The following is a 6,000-nucleotide window of genomic DNA, read 5'->3' on the forward strand; positions in this document are numbered from 1 at the left end:
AAAATTATCCTAAAAGTTTCTAGAGACTGAAGGAAAGCCAGGGAAAGTCATATTAAAAAAAAATGATCAGAATGCCTTTGGACTTCCACTGCAACACCAGAATGCAGAAAACAACAGTTATGACTTTCAAACTTTTTAAGCCTAGAATTTTATACCCAGCCAAATTATTGATGAAATATTAAGGTAGAATGAGAATCTTTTTCAAGCATGCAATCTCTCAGCAAGTTTTTACTTCCCAGGTACCCTTTTCTCAGGAAGTTAAAAAAAAATACGGGAAATAGGAGATCCGATACAGGAGAGGGGCAAAGAGAATTTTAAGACTGACATAAAGCGAAGTTCTAGGATAAAAGCTGTGAAGTAGGCTCAGAAAAAAATCAGTCCAAACTGCATTAAAAGAACAGAGGGCTGCAGGACAGCTGTCACGGGAAACAAAGGGGGAAAAAAAGGTATTAAGTTCTGGAAAAAGAAAAACTGGTTAAGTGAAAAAAAGATATCATACTACATGATTCAGCTGTGAATATTTATAGTTATAATATTGTAAACACACTGAATATTGACTTAGTAAACACCTATGATAACTATATTGGGAAGATGGGAGAGGCAGTGTGGAGGTGTGGAGAAAAGTCAATAGATAACATCTAAAACTGCCATATCAAGAAATAGTAATAGAAGTTATTTATAAATATGAAAAAGGAAACAGCTAAAGACAGAAAATGGTAGCTTCTAACGTGCAGACGCTGGGACAAGGGACAGTTGTTTCTCAGATATTATTCTAATTAAAAAATTATATTGTTAATGGCAATAAAGCAAGAAACATGAACAGCCATTCAGCTTTTAGTAAATTAAATCTTCACAACATCATTTCATGATGTTAAACAAACTACATCTAGTTTGTTCTGCTGGACAGACTGAACTGCAAACCAAAACAAAATCAAGTTTTAATGATTGAGGTGAACATAGTCCAAATAGGCCTGTGTTTGAATGCAAGCGCTACCACTTACTCTGTGAAGTAGGGCAAGTTACCTAACCATCCTGTACAAGCAACCACCTCCTCAAAGTATTATGCAAGGATAATTAAGTGAAAGCATCTGATATAGTGCTTGACCCATCAATAAATACTTCTATCTTCTCTGCTTGTCTTTCTGTTCCCTAGCTATAAACCCCATTCTGACCCCAAGCCGCCTTGTTGATCACAGAGTACAGAGGCTCATGGACCACTCAGCACATATCCCTCCTCACACTGGGAAATCAATGACGATGAGTAAGCAGACTTAGCTTTGTATATGAACGGCAGCATTATTCTTGTTACGTGAAGGAGATTATCCCCATTATCCACATTCTGGATTACTGCCTGCTTTCAAGAACTGTCCCAATTAGTCTACTACACTAGGTCAGAACCATTTTATCACTTAGGTCAGTTTTGTAGAGTTGGAACATCTTTAAATAAAACAAAACGAAATAAAACTGTACTGTTCCATCAGTCTTCATCCCTGCTCTTTCACTGCAGGGCCTCAAACTTTTCTAATGCAGGCTCTATTTGGCCCCTCAGTGGCCTAGGGCCACCTTCTGCTTACTGCAGCAAGAATACAAATCAGCCACAACAGCTAATTGAATTGTTCACCATTTACAATGTTTTCTTCCATAATTATGGCTGAATTCATAATACCCTGCAAAGTACAGAAATCTTAAAACAAAGATAGTAACGGAATTATCTTTATCACTAGATCAGTCATCTTTACATACATGGACCAAAGTCTTAACTGATTTTATACAAAAGTCTTAATTGATTTTATACAAAGTATTCATATATACTTCTAAAAACAATCTGACAGAGATAAAATACAAACATCATAAATCATCAAGACTTCATCATTAATTCAACAAACACTATGCCTAAAACATTGTAAATTAAAATAAGATATAATCCCTACTTTCAAATAAAAGGGAAAATATAAAAACAAAATTGATAGCAACAGGGAACAAAGAAAATAATCCAGGAAACAACACAGAGCAATTCCAGACTATCTGGTATAATTGTAACATAGTTAAGGCTAAGGAAAATTATAAAAATTGGACACATCTCTGACTCTCCTCACAGCCAAAGTGTAAAGAGAAACACCAACACCTACAAAACACAAACAATGTAATAAAAGCAGCCGTTTGTTTTTTGTTTGGTTTTTTTTTTAAAAGGCTCATCACTGGGGTCTTAAAAAAACTGTCTCAAAGTCTCTACTCTGTAAGAATAAATAAAAAAAATTAGAAACAGTGTCTTGGATGGCAATGAAGAGTTTCATGTTGCCTTTTCTTATGTATCAATCCTAGATAGAAGTCAAGATACATAATATTAAATCATAGCTTTGTGAAGAAACTTCCATGAGGACATAAAATAACATAATGCAAATATACTGACTTCAGATGAGGCATTTAGTTCTATCATGTAGTTTATTCTAGGTTTTTATAAATGTATGTTTTGGTTCCCTACTACTGTAAACTCAAGGCTTATGTTACCTGATTCTATTTGAACTTCCTTTGCTATTTAGGAGAGTTGTTTACAGTTTCTGCTCAACTATAATGACAAATGAAGTGTTATGCAGTGTTTACATTCGTTATTTGTTAGTCTTCCCCTCTACACTATAAATTATATGAGGACAGGAAGAGTGTCTTAACCATGTCTTGTATCCCCAGTGTTGGGGCACATGATCACTCCATAAGTATTAGCTGAATGAATGGGTTAAATAAAGAAAACACAACCAAGAGGTACGAAAGGAGATAAATAATTTTTTAAAAGTGGCAGTAACTTTGGGTTCTAAGGCTGGTTCCAACAAGAGCTGGATGACCTTAGGTAAGTTCTATTTCTGCAATCGTCCAAGTTTTCATCTGTAGAACAGGAAAAATTAATATCTACTTCAGAGTTACTGTAAGCATTAAATGTTTTAATATAAAGTATTTAGCACAAAACTTGGAAAGGAACTCAATGAATGTTAATTCCTTTACTTTTGCTCATGTCCCCCAACTTAAAATCAGGTATTACACATAAAAGCGCCCCTTCCAATAATAAATTATTACAGTAAAAATACAAGAGAGTTCATTTTCACTTTTCTTTGAAAAGTTCAAATTTCATCTCTTCAATCTTTAAAATGGAGGGGGAATAACCTGTGGATTACTTTCAAAATATCACAAATACAAGAACAAGTTGAGGAAAAAACAATGTCAAGAATGACTCTTAAAGCAACAAGAGGGAGCAAAAACATCCTTCATCGGCTAGAAACAAGTTTTGAAGAAACTGTTTTATTAAAGAAAAAAGTAATATTATTTAATATGTTTCAGAAGAATCCTGCAAAATTGTTTACTTTTAATTTAAACCTTAAAAATCAATTCTTGTGAAATCTTTCACTTACAAGTGGGATGTTAAATGCTTTCATTCAAACCTTAAACATTCCTTCATGACGACTGCCCTGACTCCAGCCATCCTCCAGTTTCCTTGTCTCTAATACTTCGCTGTTTCCCTCGAATCACCACTTACACACGCAATGTGCAGACTGAGTTCTGTCATTCCTATAATTACCACACCCCTGTCAGCCGCTTCAGGCCCATGTTGTTATGACATCTGTAAACTGCAGTCGTTACGTCTCCACCCCCGCCTCCACCTCCCTCCAAACCACCGGCTCCGGCTCCGGCTGTAACTTGTGAATTCCCAGACCGTCCCATCCAGCCTGGCTTAGGATTTTCGCACGTCCCCCATCCCTGCTCTTTCCTGCCTCAGTCACAGCACTCTGCGCTGCGCACCCCGTCCCCCACCCGCTCGCTCGGGGCCACAGCGCAGGCTCCGCGCTCGCCTCCTCTCCGCCCCGCTGCCTCGGCGCCCCGCAGTCACCGCCGCCGCTTCCAGCACCGCCGCCGCCCCGCCTCGACCGGCGTTCCCGATGGCGATCACATCAGCGCTCCCCCCCCCCGCCGCCCGCCCCAGTCACTCCGCCGGCCGCGCGGCCGTTAGGACAGCCGGGCCAGTGACGCACCGACGCGCCGCGAGCGCCCGGGCCCAGGAACCCGAGCTCGAACACGGCCGGCGCCCTCCCACGCCCCGGGACCTCTCCCGGGTCCCGCCGAGGACTGCCGGATCCGCCGGCGGGAGGGGGAGGGGCCGGGGCCGCAGGGGTCCCCGCACTCACCAGGCTAACGGCGGGCGATCCCCGTGCCACTGCTGTGGTGAGCCGCTTGCTCGCTCGCCGGCCGCAGTACCCCTCGCGCACACAACCTCGAAGAGCCGGCGAGATCCTTGGCCGTGCTCACCAGGCCTCGCGATCCGCCGCCGCGCAACCAGCAGCAAGACCTAGCTCAGCCGGCGTTCGCAGTGCGTCTGCGCACGGGGGCCGGCCCTCGCGCCTGCGCGCGCCCCTTCGCTGCCCTGATACAGAGGCTGCCGGGAGATGTAGTCTTTCAACCTTCTTTCGGTGGAACCTCTCTCCGTTATCCCAACCAGCTGAAGAGTGGGAGGTCGAGGAGAAGGTCTCGCTGAGGAGGTTCGGAGTCAATTGTAAAGGTTGTAGAGTTGTGGTGGGTGGAGTGACCATTAAACGGTACTTCTTAGGTTGAATTACGAAGTTAAAGCTATAAAACCTGTCGTCGAAGCTCTTCCAGGGCGGATCGATCCCTTGCTCATCTCTATCTGTATCTAGCTTCCGGTAATGCCGTTAGTACCTAATATATTTTTCTTTTCTTTTCTATGGCTGGCAACAATGATAGCCATCTTTTAGGCATTTGTTTAAGTAAACTATCTCCTTCCATTTGTATAAAGTCAAAAATTTCATTAAATTCTTCCGTACATTTTGAGGACGCTGAAATTGACCAAACACTTTCATTATGAAAACCTCCGTATCACAGGTAAGCAAACCACACCCTTCTTTTAACAGTGTTCTGTATAAGGTGTTTGTTTAGCAGATGACACCCTTTCATTTTCTTTGGTAAGAAGTTTAGACTGGATAGAACTTGTCAAAATTAACATTCGCACTGAAAGCAGATAAATGAGTCAATTCTACTTTGTCTTTGGACAAGATGTAACACCCTTTGGTTTATGTGTTGTGGTTTCATTAAAATCTTAATAGACATCTTGAAGACAATTTGAAACTTCACTTTTCAAGTCAAATTACCTTTAGAGCTAGAGGGAACATGTTTTTGAATCAGGAAATGTAACCTCTCTCACTTCCGTAGATCAATCCAAGGCATGATACAATAATGCATATTGGTTCATGTGACATGCCCAAGATAATTCAGCCATTATTTTCAACTGAGCATGGGTGTCTCTTGAGGAAACTAAAAAACTTTTGAATTTAAAGTACTGTCTGTCTCATTCCAGAGTTGTAAACTGATTTACAGGGGCTTTCACATCCCCTCTCCACCATGCCCAATCCAAAATACTTCTCTACGTATTGTGCAGTGTGTTCTGTTTTTTCCTTCCTAATCTAGTTATATTGTCCTTCCATCTCTCATTAACATTACACAGTCATTTATATTTCTTTTTCAATGATGTTTGGGTCATGCTGTTGTTGGTATTATAATCATTCTCATTCTCATTATCTTACCTCTTATAAGGCATGGTTACCGTATTCATGATGCTAAAAAATTCAGTTTATACGAAGCACAACGATTAATCCACAGGCAAAGCCAAAGATGGACTGCTAATGCTTACGACTGCAGTGCACTTAAATTGCACACTTAGGTCACCTCCCTCAGAACGCTACAACAATTATCATAATTGTGAAATGCAACTCAGGGTTATCAACATCAATGGTCGGGGACAAAAACAATGATGGTGACTATAGATAGAAGTCAATCTATGGTGTGTCCATTCGACATTAAAAGCAGTGTTGCTTTCAGCCCCTATTTTGAGGGGGCAGTCATGGATTTTGTACTTTTCCCCTAATCTCCCACACCCATTACAAGAAGACCAAGATTTTTGGCGTGAGTGCTGGGAAGGCTGCCCAGGATGTGAGAATTTTGGTG

General features: G+C 41.1%; 1 protein-coding gene across 1 annotated transcript in view; it reads right to left on the minus strand.

Moving 5' to 3' along the window:
• Window positions 1-4,366, minus strand: part of KPNA1 (karyopherin subunit alpha 1) — a 60,850-nt gene extending 56,484 nt beyond the window's left edge. Inside the window, exon 1 of the mRNA XM_033127604.1 lies at window positions 4,170-4,366. The gene's annotated coding sequence lies outside the window, so the exon portion shown is untranslated. The remainder of the gene's footprint in view (window positions 1-4,169) is intronic.
• Between the last annotated feature and the right edge of the window lie 1,634 nt (window positions 4,367-6,000).

The sequence above is a fragment of the Rhinolophus ferrumequinum genome, chromosome 2, assembly GCF_004115265.2.
Source record: "Rhinolophus ferrumequinum isolate MPI-CBG mRhiFer1 chromosome 2, mRhiFer1_v1.p, whole genome shotgun sequence".
Classification (NCBI taxonomy): Eukaryota; Metazoa; Chordata; class Mammalia; order Chiroptera; family Rhinolophidae; genus Rhinolophus; species Rhinolophus ferrumequinum.